The sequence below is a fragment of the Stomoxys calcitrans genome, chromosome 2, assembly GCF_963082655.1.
Source record: "Stomoxys calcitrans chromosome 2, idStoCalc2.1, whole genome shotgun sequence".
NCBI lineage: Eukaryota > Metazoa > Arthropoda > Insecta > Diptera > Muscidae > Stomoxys > Stomoxys calcitrans.
In genome coordinates this window covers 209,640,663-209,657,695 of record NC_081553.1, presented here as the reverse complement: position 1 = coordinate 209,657,695, position 17,033 = coordinate 209,640,663, and positions in this window count along the sequence as shown.

Below are 17,033 nucleotides of genomic sequence, written 5' to 3'. Positions count from 1 at the left end.
AGAGTCACAAGCTGTGAAAAAATTTGTCAACGCCGACTATATGAAAAATCCGCAATTACTTTTTGGGCAACCCAATAAATCGGAATCTCTTATACAACGCGCTCGAAATTATTTTGCATGCCATTTAAAGGAGGCTTATTAATTTGTGCTTCTCTTCTCTTGCATCTGAACAATCTATGACCGGGGGTGACATGGTAATGAGGCATATGTGTCAGCTTGATGGTACAATCTGGCTAGAAGAATGTACAGGGTTTTAGGGACTCTACAAAAGTAGACCGAAAGGGCGCATTTCTGGCTAAATGGCATCGTCAATAAGCAAAATATGCGTTATTGGTCAGACTGCAAGCCTCACGTACTCCATGAGTCATCATCGGCCGGGCCGATCTTTGGATACCTACCACCTCGGATATATATGTAAACCACCTTTCGTCATAATCTGGTGAAAAATTCATAATTTTTGCCCCTCCAGCAGCTATATGGAAATATGGTCCCATTTGGACCAAATTCCGCACGCACATTGAGTGGTCTAAATATGGTGAATTTTGTAGAACAAAATATATATGGTCTAAATATGGTGAATTTTGTAGAACAAAATATTGAGCTTTTTGGTAGCTATATTCAAATATGGATTGATATGAACGATATGGATATTGAAAATACTAACATAAGTCACTGTGTCAAATTTCAGCGAAATCGGATTATAAATTCGCCTTTTATGTTGCCAAGACATTGAATCGAGAAATCAGTCTGAACCGATCTGAGCCAAATTGAAGAGGGATGTCGAAGGCCCTAACACAACTCACTGTGCCAAATTTTGGCCAAACGGGTCAATAAATGCGCCTTTTATGGCCCCAAAACCTTAAATCGAGAGATCGGTCTATATGGCAGCTATATCCAAATGTCGACCGATCTAGACCAAATTGAAGAAGGATATCGACTGGCCTAACACAACCCACCGTCCAAAATTTCGGCGACATCGGACAATAAATGCGCCTTTTATGGGCCCAAAACTTTAAATCGAGAGATCGCTCTATATGGCAGCTATATCCAAATCTCGACCGATCTGGACCAAATTAAAAAAGGATATCAAGGGGCCTAACACAACTCACTGTCCAAAATTTCGGCGACATCGGACAATAAATGCGCCTTTTATGGGCCCAAAACTTTAAATCGAGAGATCGCTCTATATGGCAGCTATATCCAAATCTCGACCGATCTGGACCAAATTAAAAAAGGATATCAAGGGGCCTAACACAACTCACTGTCCCAAATTTCAGCAAAATCGGATAATAAATGTGGCTTTTATGGGCTAAAAACCTTAAATCGAGAGATCGGTCTATATGGCAGCTATATCGAAATCATGACCGATCTGAACCAAATTGAAGAGGGATGTCGAAGGCCCTAACACAACTCATTGTCCCAAATTTTGGTGAAAACGGACAATAAATGCGCCTTTTATGGGCCCAAGATCTTAAATCGAATGATCGGTCTATATGACAGCTATATCCAAATCTGGACCGATCTGGGCTAAATTGAAGAAGGATGTCGAAGGCCCTAACACAACTCACTGTCCGCAATTTCGGCGTCATCGGACAATAAATGCGCCTTTAGAAAAGGAATTTGATATCCAATTTTGAGGCCAATGGCAATATGGGGTTCAAATAAATGATATATAGATATATGAGAATAGAGCACGTTGCTGATATATTTTCAGGGCCTAGAATTTGGGGGACCACCTCACTCCCCAAAACACCCCTAATCGGGCATATTTACCGACCATGACAATGTGGGGCTTAAATGAAAGGTATTGGGGGGTAGAGCAAGAAGTGATACACATTTTCGGGACCAATTTTCTGGGGGTCTACCCCTTTCCCAAAAAACCCCACAAACAGATATTTTTTAGTGACCATCGCAAAATCGGGCTCAAATAAAGGTATTGTATTTGGGAGTAGAATACGAATTTTATATTCAAATGTAGGACCATATATGTAGGGCATCACCCCTTTCCCAAAACACCCCAAAAGGGAAAAATATTTTCGACCATGCCAATATATGGCTCAAATAAAAGATATTTGAGAATAGAAAACGAAATTGATAACCAATTTTGGGGCCATGTGTTTGGGGGACGCCTCATCCTGTAAACTCCCCTTAAACCAATGACAATATGGGGTTTAAAAAATGGTATTTGAGAGAAGAGCACGATGTTGATATTTTTTCAGGGCCAAGTGTCTGGGGGACCACCTCAACCCCGAAAACACCCCTAAATCAGACATCATGAGAATATCGACCTGAAATAAAGTATTTTAAGAATGGAGTACACCTTACATCCAAACTTAAATTCGTAGACCAATTAAGATCATATGGGATTCAGATCAAGGCACTTATATTGCTAAACTGTTTTTCCAGCGATATACTATTCTCGTAGCATGGTAATTCACTAAAAACTCTTTAATTGTCGAAAAATAAATATTCAAAGGCAAATTTTGTTCCATATAAAGTAAAAGAAGACTCAGGGGAGTGGGACCGGGTCAGCTAGTTAGATATATAGAGCTGCCCAAAAAGTAATTGCGGATTTTTCATATAGTCGGCGTTGACAAATTTATTCACAGCTTGTGACTCTGTAATTGCATTCTTTCTTCTGTCAGTTATCAGCTGTTACTTTTAGCTTGCTTTAGAAAAAAAGTGTAAAAAAAGTATATTTGATTAAAGTTCATTCTAAGTTTTATTAAAAATGCATTTACTTTCTTTTAAAAAAATCCGCAATTACTTTTTGGGCAAACCAATAAATGCAAAAAATTTCTATAGAAAAATTAATTTTGGAGAAAAATTTGATTAATAAAAATGTTGTCAAAACTTTAGAGCACGAATAAGAAACAAAGAGAAAACAATAACTGACAAAATTATAAATGCGAAAAGAAAAATCTTAATTAAAAGGTCTTTTCTGCCTTGGAATTATTTTTTTTTTGCCCAAAATGTATGAAGATTCAAAACATTTTAAAGTTTACCATGTACAACAACTATGCTGATCCCTTCTCTAATTCAATTTTCATGACACTCACCCGTGAAAATTGGGATTTTTTGTAAAATTCAATTCCCCTTTTCAATAAAAAAATAAGGTCCCATTTTTTTTGGTCCAAAAAAAGGATTTTATTTTTGGAAAAAATTAAATGGATTTTAGTCCTTTTATTCCCATACAATCTGTCACAGGCACAGGCTGACTATGAGAAATAATGGCCATTTGTAGGCTTACAGGGTAGATATGCTAGGCAACAGACAATGGGAAAAAATCAAAGCTGCTGTGATCATCACTCTCCCATATGCAAATCAGTAACAAGGATCTGCATCAAGGACACCACCCATGAACAAAGAAAATCTCGGTGAGTTTTCTAATGCTCATGGCATGCAAATGACCGTAGGAAAAAAATCACTAAAAATTAACCCTTTTTTCCAAGGCTGGCCTAAATCTATGGAAGCATCCCAAAATGGAATGGTTGGTGCGTGATGTGCATAATTTATGCGATAACCACCACTGTTTGAAGCAAGATTTTCTTAACATTTCTGTTGGTCTTGACTGCTATTGTCTGTCCGTCCGTCCCTTGTGTTGTGCATCTATTTAGTTTTGTTCATTCACCCCTTTAATTGTTAGTGCAGTCTATTTGTTTTTCTTTTACTTGGTGTAAGGTCTAAGGTTTCTACCAACATCCTTTAAGGATATTTTATAACTTGCATAAAAAATTTAGTTAAAAACCGGATTTTTTCATTTACTTTTGGGGGACGATTTTTTTCTTCTTGTCTTCTACTATGGGTGAGGATTTTTTTTTTCTAAAGTGTTGAAGTTTAAGGCTTTGTTCTTTTGGCATCTGGGGTTTGTTTTTTTTTTTTTTTTGTTTAAGGTTGCCTGGTCATCTTCACCACCCTAAAGCTTCAGCCGTTGGAATTTCTTAAAACGTGAGAAAAAAAAAATGTGAGTGGCACATTTTTTTTCGAATTTTCAAACCCTTTGTATTCAAATGAGTTTTTTTTTCTCCAGAGTCATTAGATAAAAAAAATCGGCATCCTTACCTAAGGAAATTAAAACATAAATTTTGGGTGAATTTCATGGGTATTCATTAAAAAACTCATTCACTGTGATGCGCGCTTGCGCAGTTATTTATCCTTTTTTTTTGCTGTAACACCAGGACTGGTTTTTTTTATCATCAGATTTGTTGTGCCGCATTTTTTATGTAGATTTTTTTTCTCACAGTCCTTTGACAGTTGAAATGTGTTTTAGTTTTTTTATGCATTTTATGGGTGAAAAGAAATCAAGTTTTGGGTTTTTTCTCTATTTTTGAAAAAAAATGGTTCCCATTTTTTGTCAAAAAAATGAATGGTTTCCATTTTTGTCAAAAAACTGATTTGTTACAGTTTTAATGTTGCAACTCACATATTTGATTTCTGTTTTTTTATAAGCTCATGCTTTTAAAAGTCACGTGTCCCAGAGTTCTCTGGTAACAAATACACGTACTCTTTTTTTATAAAAACAGGAAATTCATTTATTTTTAACACCTTTAAAGGAAACAAGCCCATAAAATTTCCAAAAAAAAAATATTTTCGAGTGTGTTGTTTTAAATCCTTACACATTATGCCAAGTAAATTAAATTTTCATTATAAATTATTTAGAAGTTAAATTTAAGTCACCAAAATGTCTCTCAAAACTCATTGTCAATTTCGCAAAAAAAAAAAACTTCAGACTTCAGTTTATCCATCATTACTCACTTTCAAAGCCTAAGGTACAAATTATGGTAAAAGTCCACACAAGTATTAGCCCTTCACCCTCATATTCAAAATTAAGTTTTTTTTGCTTTTAACTGGTATAGCAATGCTGTGAAGCGAGTGCCATTCGCTTTGCATCTCTAATAAAACAACATACAATACAACAACAATATCTGAATATAATCTTCTGAGTAGCCACAAACGAAACAAAGACCATGGCGACCATATTTAAACATCAATATTTGATTATAATAAATTAATTTTGGTTAATTACATGTTATCTGAATGGAGGAGCCCAGTCATGTATTGTTGTTGGCCTGTTGTCTTTTTTTTTCTTAGTAAAAAAAACGCACACATTTCTAAAAGTATAAAAAATTACTAAATTCTCAATTTGTTTTTAGCCTTAAGCGTTTTTTCGGTTTTTCCCCTGCTGTTAGTTTTGATACGTCTGTCTGCCTGCCCGTCTGTTGGTTCGTTCATCTGTCTGTCCGAAGTTTGCTCCGTCTGTTTGCGTTTTGATCTGTGGTCCACTCGTATGTGGGTTTGAGCACATGCATGTCTTTTTGACAAAAATTAACTTTCGATCAAATAAATGAGATTCGTAGCGCCAAAAAATTTCGAAGAAAAAAAGTTTGCATTGCCAAACAGATATCGAACGTACAAAAAAAAAACAAATGCTGGAACAATAATTGCCGCTGACTTTGCTGGCAGACAATGTTGCCGCTGGCTTAGAGCAGGATTGCTTGCAAAGCATTACACAGTGGGATGGAATTTAAAGGGAATAATAAAAGCTGAGAAAAAAATAGAGAAAAGGCAAAGCCCGAACGAACTGAAAACGATGTAGGTACCATGGTTTAGTGGGATATGTATTAAGGGGCGTTGCCCCAAATACATGCCCCCACATTTGGACATTCGTATTCTACTCTCAAATACCTTTATTTGAGCCCCATATTGGGACGGTTAGTAAACAGTTGCTGTTTGTCAGGTATTTTGGAAAAGTGGTTAACCCCCAGAAAATTGGTCCCGAAAGTGGGTATCAATTTCGTGCTCTACTCCCCAATACCTTTAATTTGAGCCCCACATTGACATGGTCCGGTAAATATGACCGATTTAGGGGTGTTTTGGGGAGTGGGGTGGTCCGCGAAACACTTAGCCCTGAAATTAAATCAGTATTGTGCTCTATTCTCATATATCATTAATTTGAACCCCATATTGCCATTGGCCTCATTGCCATTGGATATCAAATTTGTTTTCTAATCTCAAATACCTTTCATTTAAATGCCTTATTGCAAAAGTCAGCAAATATGTCCGGTTTGGAGTATGGGCCCTAAAAACTATCCATATCGAGCTTCACTGTCTTAAAGACCCAAATTGTCTTGGTGAGCCAATACGTCCTATTTGGGGGTTGCTATGATGGTGGGACGTCTCCTAGAAAGTTGGTCTCGAATGTTGATATCAGATTCGTGGTCTACTCCCAAATACCTTTCATTTGAGCCCCATATTTCCATTGTCGTCAAACATGACCAGTTTGGGGGACTTGGCCTTGAAAATATATATCAGATTCGAGTTCTACTCTAAAATACCTCTTCTTTGAGTCCCATATTGCAATGGTCAGCAAATACTTCCTATATGGGTGGTGTTATGGAGATGGGGTGGCCCCATAGACTCTTTTTCAGATTTCTGCTTTACTCCCAAAGACCTTTCATTTGAGCCCCATATTGCTATTGACGTAAATATGTCCTCTTTTGGGGGATGTTTTTGGGGAGGGGCGATACTTGGTCTTACATTTTGGATACCAGATTCGTATTCTGCACACAAATACCTTTTATTTAAGCCCCATATTGCCATGGTAAGTAAATAAGTGATATTTGGGGGTTTTTTTGGATAAGGGATGGACCCCCCGAAGCTTGGTCCCACATTTAGATATCAGATTAGTATTATATTCGCAAATACCTTTCATTTGAGTCCCATATTGCCATGGTCGGTAAATATGCCCGATTAAGGGGTGTTTTGGGGGTTGGGGTGGTCCCTCACACTCTTGGTCCGACAATTGACGTTTTTATACCCTCCACCATAAGATGGGGGGTATACTAATTTCGTCATCCTGTTTGTAACTACTCGAAATATTCCTCTGAGACCCCATAAAGTATATATATTCTTGATCGTCGCGACATTTTATGTCGATTTAGCCATGCCCGTCCGTCTGTCCATCCGCCCGTCAGTCCGTCTGTCTGTCGAAAGCACGCTAACTTCCGAAGGAGTAAAGCTAGCCGCTTGAAATGTTGCACAAATACTTCTTATTAGTGTAGGTCGGTTGGTATTGTAAATGGGCCATATCGGTCCATGTTTTGATATAGCTGCCATATAAACCGATCTTGGGTCTTGACTTCTTGAGCCTCTAGAGTGCGCAATTCTTATCCGATTGGAATGGAATTTCGCACGACGTGTTTTGTTATGATACCCAACAACTGTGCCAAGTATGGTTTAAATCGGTTCATAACCTGATATAGCTGCCATATAAACCGATCTTGGGCCTTGACTTCTTGAGCCTCTAGCGTGCGCAATTCTTATCCGATCAGAATGAAATTTTGCACTACGTGTTTTGTTATGATTTCCAACAACTGTGCCAAGTATGGTTCAAATCGGTCCATAACCTGATATAGCTGCCATATAAACCGATCTTGGGTCTTGACTTCTTGAGCTTCTAGAGTGTGCAATTCTTATCCGATTGGAATGGAATTTCGCACGACGTGTTTTGTAATGATACCCAACAACTGTGCCAAGTATGGTTTAAATCGGTTCATAACCTGATATAGCTGCCATATAAACCGATCTTGGGTCTTGACTTCTTGAGCCTCTAGAGGGCACAATTCTTATCCGATCTGAATGAATTTTTGCACGAAGTATTTCGTCATGATATCCAACAACTGTGCCAAGTATGGTTGAAATCGGTCTGTAACCTGATATAGCTGTCATATAAACAGATCTAGGGAGTTGACTTCTTGAGCTTCTAGAGGGCGCAATTCCTATCCGATTTGGCTGAAATTTTGCATGACGTATTTTATTTTTACTTTCAACAACTGTGTCAAATAAGGTTCAAATCGGTTCGTAACCTGATATAGCTGCCATATAAACCGATCTGGGATCTTGACTTCTTGACCCCTAGAGGTCGCAATTATTATCCGATATGCCTGAAATTTTGTACGACGGATCCTCTCATGACCATCAACAAACGTGTTTATTATGTTCTGAATCGGTCTATGGCCCGGTACAGATCCCATATGAATCGTTCTCTCTATTTTACTTCGTGAGCCCCAATGGGCGCAATTCTTATACGAATTGGCTGAAATTTTACACAGGTCTCCAACATATAATATAATTGTGGTCCGAACCGGACCATATCTCGATATCGTTTTAATAGCAGAGCAACTCTTTTCTTATATCCTTTTTAGCCTAAGAAGAGATGCCGGGAAATGAACTCGACAAATGCGATCCATGGTGGAGGGTATATAAGATTCGGCCCGGCCGAACTTAGCACGCTTTTACTTGTTTTATCCTAAATATCTTTCATTTAAGTCCCATATTGACTAGATATATATTTGGTAGATTTTAGGGTGGGGCGGCCCCCCTAGGTACCCCATCCGATATTTGGATACCACATTTTTTTTAAGGGTACTATAAGATAGCGCACAAAATTTCGCTTAAATCGCATCACCGATATCTGGCGTCTCTGAAAAGTAGGGTAAAGGGGAGGGTCCGCCCCCCGTCCGTCAATAATACTCGAGATGACAAGGCGTGTTATTGGCACTTTTAAATAACCAGTGCCCAACATCGTCTGTTCCCAGATTAGGGGCTGCTGAAGGCGAGCGTCGGATCTTGGAACAAGCAGCTCGCGACAATCATGGATACATGTGCGATTCAACTAAACCCATGAGGTTGGGACGCTGGGCCAGTAACCCGGCTCGGAAAAAAGGACAATCATTTTCGGACCTGCACCTGGAATGTCCGCACTCTCTATAGAGAATGTGCTGTATACACGCTGGCGGATGTATTGAGATGTCATGTCAGACGCTGGGATAGATTGAATCCCAGCAGTCCAAACGTGACATTGTCTTCAAATACTTCTTTAAGACAATTTGAACTTAGTCACCGATATGGCATATCTGCTGACGTATCTTACAGATTATCTATTATTAAATTTGATTGTCGACGAATTCCCTTACCTTGTCCATGAACAACTCAGCACAATTTTTTTTATTTTTTTAATGAGAAATTTAAAATTTAATTTATTTTTTTCGAAAAAGGACACTCTTTAAAGGATATTGTAAAATATCTCTTATTTGAATTGTCATGAGACATGATGAAGTGTTCGTTCACAATGTCGCTTAAAATGTCTTGCATGATATTCGCGACAAATGGTCATGCACTCTTGTTTTAAGAGGCCTTGACGACGCGGCCTGCTGGAATAGATGGGCAGCCGGAATAGCAGCACACGGACAGTGTAAACAACTTCGTGTAGCTTCGTTCGGCTGGCTCTATTTCAAAGCTATTTCATTAAGTTGACGTTTGATTTGGCTCAAACAAACACAGTTTAATCTTTTCAACAGTATTAATGAGCTCATAACTGTTATAAACAATACGAGGTCAATCAATAAAATGAACTTTCATCTTCATTTTCCAACCCATTGTGCAATTCTACTAATATTTAACAACCATACTCTTCGTATTATTGTGTTCATTTGGTTGCTTCGTATGTTGTTGTGGCTGCTTTTTTCGCTATAAGCCAAACTTACAAACGCGTATAAACCCCCAAACAAAAAACGACCACAACAACAACAGCAACAATTTAATAAAATGATTAATTGCCAAAAACTGCGGGCTGCAAAATGTACACACACCGCCCCGCAGCCATTGCCACTATAACCGCAGGAGAAAAGTAAGAAAAAATATAAACAACAACAACGACAACAACTTTGAAATAAACGATCGTGGCTATGAATCTACCAAAGCTACCACCAGGAGGCCGCCTCCACCTCCACCTTCGCCCCCGCCACCATCTTTATCATTGACTCTCAATTCGGGCACTTAAGCCCAGATTCTAGCAAAACCGGTCTTTTTGGCCAAAAAAGCAATAACGTTTTAAGTACCAGTCAGGTTCTTGACGTATTTTAGCCAATTGTTCGCATGTGTAGTGTAGTTGAAAGTTTCATTTTTTTCCTGGCGATTTAAATTGATGATTGGGGTTTTTATTTAATTTCATGTATTTTTTTCATAGAGTGACACTGAACTCGTGTGATATTTTTTGGGCAACTAAGTCTAACTTAGACTCATTACAATATATGGTCTCTAGCATGGATCATGTTCGCTAAGTTCTCTGAACGAGTTCTTTGTGAAATCGTATGACATACTGGTTGTTGAATACATTTAGATCGTATTAAGAGTAGGTTAGGTTAGGTTTAAGTGGCAGTCTGCCATCAGACTCACTTAGACGTTTCCGTCCATTGTGAGACCACAGGAACAGGAGAAGGAAGATGCCTTCTAGTTCCTACCGTTGAACCATCCAGATCGCTTTAAAAATCCCAATAACTTGCCAATGTTCACATCCGCTAAATCAGGCAGGATCTCAAAGAAATGTGAACCTAATGTGGAAGTCCTTCTGACTGATAGTCAGAAGATGTTCTAATGTCTCTTCTTCCTCGAGGTCCTCACAGCTTCTGCAAAAGTCGTTGTGGGCAACCTTCAGTCTCTCAGCATGTTTTCCGATTAGACAGTGACCTGTCATGACAGATACAATGACTGAGACGTCTGTTCTAGTCCATATAGTTTTGAAATTAGGTTAGGTTAGGTTGAATGGGTCGCCCAACAAAGGTGAGTTTACTCGGAGGCCAGTTTTGCCCATTGTGGTACCCTAGAGAGAAAAGGAAAAAAAGAAAATTTTTGCGACCTCGTAATAGAGGTTATACACGAATAAAAAGAAAAAGACAGAAGGAGTAGAGAAACCCAAGTGGGAGGTGTAGAACCGCCCTTCCCTACGCAAGCACGAACCTATCTACGCCAGAGCGGGCGACACCTCCCCCTCAACACCCCGTCGGAACCATTATGTTGCCTCAACAAACCTCAGAAGAGATACCAGAGGTACGTTCGCAAGTTCACCCAGATCACAGAAGAAAAGGCTCCCCAGAAAGGAGAGCCTACGTCTCTGCCAGACAGGGACAATGCAAGTGCTAAATAGTCTCTTCCTCATCCTCAGCGAGGCAACTTCTACAGAAGTCATTGTGCGGTATCCCCATGCACCTATTGCACAGTGTCCGAGTACTTTGACCCCTGCCAAAGTACTCATCGAACTCTTATCGAACGCCAGCAATTCCCTCTTCCTCCTCCGGTCGATGACCGGCCTTAGCGCCTTCGCAGTCCGGCAACTATCCTCGTCACCGACGCCGCCATGGCTCCCCCTCTACTATGTTCAGTAGCTCGACAAATGGCACATAGGTAAGACAGATGACTGGTGCGCTCGGCGCAGACGGACCCCTCCTGGCGCACTCGTCCGCCCTCTCATTTCCTGGAATCCTCTCATGCCCAAGAACCCAGGTCAGTGTCACATCGTGGGCCTGGACCCCACCCAGGGATACCAAAAAGTCCGCCACCGATCTTGACCCCAAGGCCTTGAGCGCCACCATACAAATACAAATGTAAATTTTGCCCATGAACATTCCACTAAGAAACAGAGGCAAACTTCTCACATATCAATGAGTGCAGTCCGATTCAAGTTTAAGCTCAATGAAAAGGGGCCTCCTTTCTTATAGCCGAGTCCGAACGGGGTGCCGCACTGCGACACCTCTTTAGAGAGAAGTTTAACATGGCATAGTGCCTCACAAATGTTGCCAGCATTAGGAGGGGAAAAACATCGCTGAACCTGAACCCAGGCGTTCAGCGTCATAGGCGGACATGCTAACCTATGCGCTACGGTGGCGCCGCCATACTGTCCACATAAATTCTGAGTTTGGAGGGCGGTAAGCCCCTTGCCAGAATTTCTCTTGCAGGCACTGCAATGGCACAGACCTCTGCCTGAAAGACCGTACACTCGTCCGGCAGTCTCAGAGATATACTGATATTGAGTGCAAGTCAAGTTTAACCTCAATGTTAAGAGGCCTCCTTTTTTATAGCCAATTCCCAACGGCGTGCCGCAGTGCGACACCTCTTTGGAGAAAAGTTTTACATGGCATTGTACCTCACAAATGTTGCCAGCATTAGCAGAGGAAAACCACCGCTGAAACTTATTTCTCTGATTGTCTCGCCAGGATTCGAACCCAGGCGTTCAGCGTCATAGGCGGTCATGCTAACATATGCGCTACGGTGGCGCCGCCATACTGTCCACATAAAGTCTGAGTTTTCAGTGCCAGAATTTCTCTTGCGGCTACTGCAATGGCACAGACCTCTGCCTGAAAGACCGTACACTCGTCCGGCAGTCTCAGAGACATATTGATATTGAGTGCAAGTCAAGTTTAACCTCAATGATAAGAGGCCTCCTTTTTTATAGCCGAGTCCGAACGAGGTGCCGCACTGCGACACCTCTTTAGAGAGAAGTTTAACATGGCATAGTAGCTCACAAATGTTGCCAGCATTAGGTGGGGAAAAACATTGCTGAAATTTATTTCTCTGATGGTCTCGCCAGGATTTGAACCCAGGTGTTCAGCGTCATAGGCGGACATGCTAACCTATGCGCTACGGTGGCGCCGCCATACTGTCCACATAAATTCTGAGTTTGGAGGGCGGTAAGCCCCTTGCCAGAATTTCTCTTGCGGCTACTGCAATGGCACAGACCTCTGCCTGAAAGACCGTACACTCGTCCGGCAGTCTCAGAGACATATTGATATTGAGTGCAAGTCAAGTTTAACCTCAATGATAAGAGACCTCCTTTTTTATAGCCAATTCCCAATGGCGTGCCGCAGTGCGACACCTCTTTAGAGAGAAGTTTTACATGGCATAGTACCTCACAAATGGTGCCAGCATTAGGAGGGGAAAAACACCGCTGAAATTTATTTCTCTGATGTTCTCGCCAGGGTTCGAACAGAGGCGTTCAGCGTCATAGGCGGACATGCTAACCTATGCGCTACGGTGGCGCCGCCATACTGTCCACATAAGTTCTGAGTTTGGAGGGCGGTAAGCCCCTTGCCAGAATTTCTCTTGCGGCTACTGCAATGGCACAGACCTCTGCCTGAAAAACCGTACACTCGTCCGGCAGCCTCAGAGACATACTGATATTGAGTGCAAGTCAAGTTTAACCTCAATGATAAGAGGCCTCCTTTTTTATAGCCGAGTCCGAACGGCGTGACGCAGTGCGACACCTCTTTGGAGAGAACTTTTACATGGCATAGTACCTCACAAATGTTGCCAGCATTAGGAGGGGAAAAACACCGCTGAAATTTGTTTCTCTGATGGTCTCGCCAGGATTCGAACCCAGGCGTTCAGCGTCATAGGCGGACATGCTTACCTATGCGCTACGGTGGCGCCGCCATACTGTCCCCATTAATTCTGAGTTTCGAGGGCGGTAGCCCCTTGCCAGAATTTCTCTTGCAGCTACTGCAATGGCTTAGACCCCTGCCTGAAAGACCGTACACTCGTCCGGCAGTCTCAGAGACATACTTCTATTGAGTGCATCAGAGTAAACCCCCAATCCAGTCCCTGACGCCATCTTGGAGCCATCTGTGTAGATCGAGGTCTCATCCTCCTCAAGCACACCATCCGCCCTCCATTCGTCCCTCTCAGGAAAATGAATCAGCCCAGTCGGCACTGCTACAAGGTAGCCGGAGATTCTCCTCAGTCTACCCTCCGTATCCAAAACACCCAGAATCGAACTGTGGCCGCAACCATGCTCCTTCAGCATCCCGAGCTCTCTCAGCCTAAGCGCGACCCTGGCGGCGCAATTCCAAATATAGGCCCCAATGGGCAGCATATCCAGCATCAACGCCCCTGTGATCCCGACGCAGGCCAGTCTCTGGACCTTCTGGAACTCCTTTGCACGCGTCATCTTCCCTACGGCGTCCCACCATACCAGTGCTCCATAGACCAGTACTGGTCTCACGATGGCCGTATACATCCAATAAATCATCTTAGGAGTCACACCCCACTTCCTACCGAACATCCTCCTGCAGCAATAAAAAGCGCACTGTGCCTTACGGCTTCTTTCCTCGGTGTTCCTCTTCCTGGACAGTTTCGAATCGGGGACTATGCCTAGATACTTCGCTTCCTTCGACAGCCGCAGGGTGAACCCGTCCAATCTTGGGAGTCACCCGCCACTTCCTAACGAACATCCTCCTGCAGGAGTAAAAAGCGTACAGTGCCTTACGGCTTCTTTCCTCGGTGTTCCTCTTCCTGGACAGTTTCGAATCGAGGACTATGCCTAGGTACTTCGCCTCCTTCGACAGCCGCAGGGTGACCCCGTCCATGGACGGGAGTCTGAACTTTCAGTATCTCATATCTACGGGTTAAGAGCACCAGCTCCGTCTTCCCTGGGTTGGTCCTCAACCCATTTCTGGTAGCCCATCGCGACAACCTCCTCAGTGACCCTTCCATGTTTTTTACTTTTTGGAATGGTATTAAGAAAAATTTTACTATCTATGTTTAGTCTCTACTAACCTTCTATACGTAGTTCGCATTATGGGGTGTACGCTTTCCTAAATAATGGGAGCAACCCACCACCATGGATTCAGCTAAAATATGGGAGCTATATCAGGTTCTTCACCGATTTTGACCATTATTGGAATTCATAACAGATAACTACATGCAAAATTTCAGTCAAATCGATCAAAAATTGCGGCTTGTTATTATATTTCGAGGTATTACAAAATGAATGACTATATTAGTATTCCCCCATCCTATGGTGGTGGCTATAAAAATTTTCGCCAATGGCTATTCCCTTATCTCTTGGCGTCATTTCTGAGATATTCAGCTGCGTGCAACTTTTCTATTAGGTGATCTCTTTCTCTCTCTCTCTCTCTCTCTCTCTCTCTCTGCGGTACGTTATTGGTCTCGCCAATAAAAAGGAGGTCCCCTATCACTGATCATACACTTCAAGCGAACTGCACTCATTGAGAGAAGTGCTCCCAGTTCCTTAATTTTCGTGAATAAATTTCCAGTCTGATTGCCTCTATTACCCACCTTACCTAATTTCTGACATATTAACTCTCCCCTAGCAGATTTCCAACTGTTTCATTTGGACTTCTCCCACTTCGTTGTTCCTTTACCCGCCACCAGTGATTAATTTCCGCACTTGTTATTATGATAGTAGCAAATGTTGCAAGGATGCCTGTCTGCCAACCAAACAAAAACAAAGTTCTTCTTTCTCTTCATGTGCTCCTTCTAAAAGATCTTAGATTCCAGTGGCTTGAAGGAACTCTTCACAACATCTGTTGCTTGTTGCGTTGGTTGTTTATTGACATGGCCTTTGATAGTTTTTTGTTTTACTTCATTTCTCTGATCATTTGTCCAGTGTCTGTCTTTGTTTGAAGAACTGTTGAATTTACTGTTCGCCTGTCAGTCCAATGTCCGTCCTTCCATTAGCTCACCCATCCCAATTTAAACCCAACCAACGGAACACAGTACCTGTAGAATGTTGCGATGAGTGTTGTATTGTATGTTTTTGTGGAAGAGGAACATTTAAGATTGACAGGCGGATATAGGCGTTATCGCATATTTTGTCATTGCAGCAGGTAGTTATTTAATCAGGGAGCAGGTATTTCTTGGTTTGTTTTGATGAATATCATGTGATATTTTTTTTCTTCTCCTTTTTTGATGGTAATGATGATGCTGGAAGAGTGTTTTTTTTTTTTTTTTGCTTCTTTCAGTCGGTTGGTATTAATTTCAATGAAGATTAGATTAAAAATTTTTAAGTGAAATATATAATTAAATTCATGCAGGAAATAACATCACAATTTTTAATTGAATTAATTGTATCTAGAAGTGTTTATAATCCGAAGGCAAGGTTCAAAAGTCTAGAATCTGCATAACATTTATAATGAAAAATTCCTCAAACTCTTCATTCGAAGGATATGCTCTTGGTACTAGAATTCAAAAATTTTAGAAATATTCTTCCCAAACTAAATACAATATGAGGATCTTTAGCACTACATGAATGCCTGTTTTGCAAATTGTAAACCATTCAAATTTCCGAAGCCATAGTTATTTCATATATTCACAGCCTGCTGCTGAATTCCGTGGGGAAACCAATTTTTCTCAAGTACTCCGTTTCCGAACTAGATCTGAATCTGGTTGAGACGAGTAAATCTCAGTTACTGGAGCCTACATATATTTCATTCCTTCTTTTCATATCACATTTCTGTGACCATGAACTCTACATAGGGTCAACAGCGATGCAGCATATAGACCCCTCTCCAACCCATAAGAGCATTTAACGCTGATTTACCTCACTGAATATGAAGATATCCGATCGCTTGATGTTCCTTGGCAGCGCTTTTACAGCAGCCGTTGCTGTCGCAAACACCTTCACCCTCACACTCAGATATAACATACATCAATGTCAAGTTTTGATCAATGGGTACTACATTCGGTTCCTCTATTTATCTTCGATACATCTGTAAAATTAGTAAAAAGCCCGAACTTTATCTGACATCCAACCTACTGCCAAAAACAGCTTCACCTCTAACCACACTGTGGTTCGAAATCGAAATATTCTCAAAATCCTTCTGTAACTGTGAAATGGATAAAAAATAATGGAAATTTTTTATGGATAATTTAAGTCATTAATGGGGTCAGGGGGAGACTCATCGGCGGTGACATTTAGTCATATAACAAGAGATAAGATATATTGATTGCCAAAACTTTGTATTGCTTGCTTAATTGTGCAGATACCTTAGGGTTATTCCGATTCCGAAACAAGTATTACACTAATGTATTGGGTTGCCCAAAAAGTAATTGCGGATTTTTTAAAAGAAAGTAAATGCATTTTTAATAAAACTTAGAATGAACTTTAATCAAATATACTTTTTTACACTTTTTTTCTAAAGCAAGCTAAAAGTAACAGCTGATAACTGACAGAAGAAAGAATGCAATTACAGAGTCACAAGCTTGAAAAAATTTGTCAACGCCGACTATATGAAAAATCCGCAATTACTTTTTGGGCAACCCAATAACACTTATACGGGACAAAATTTTGCAAGTTTCGCCCCAACCCTCTAATCGAACTTGTTCATATGTCCATATGTTGTCATTTCGACAAATAAAACGGTAAAAATTGTATCCTCGTCTTCGGATGAAACACCTTC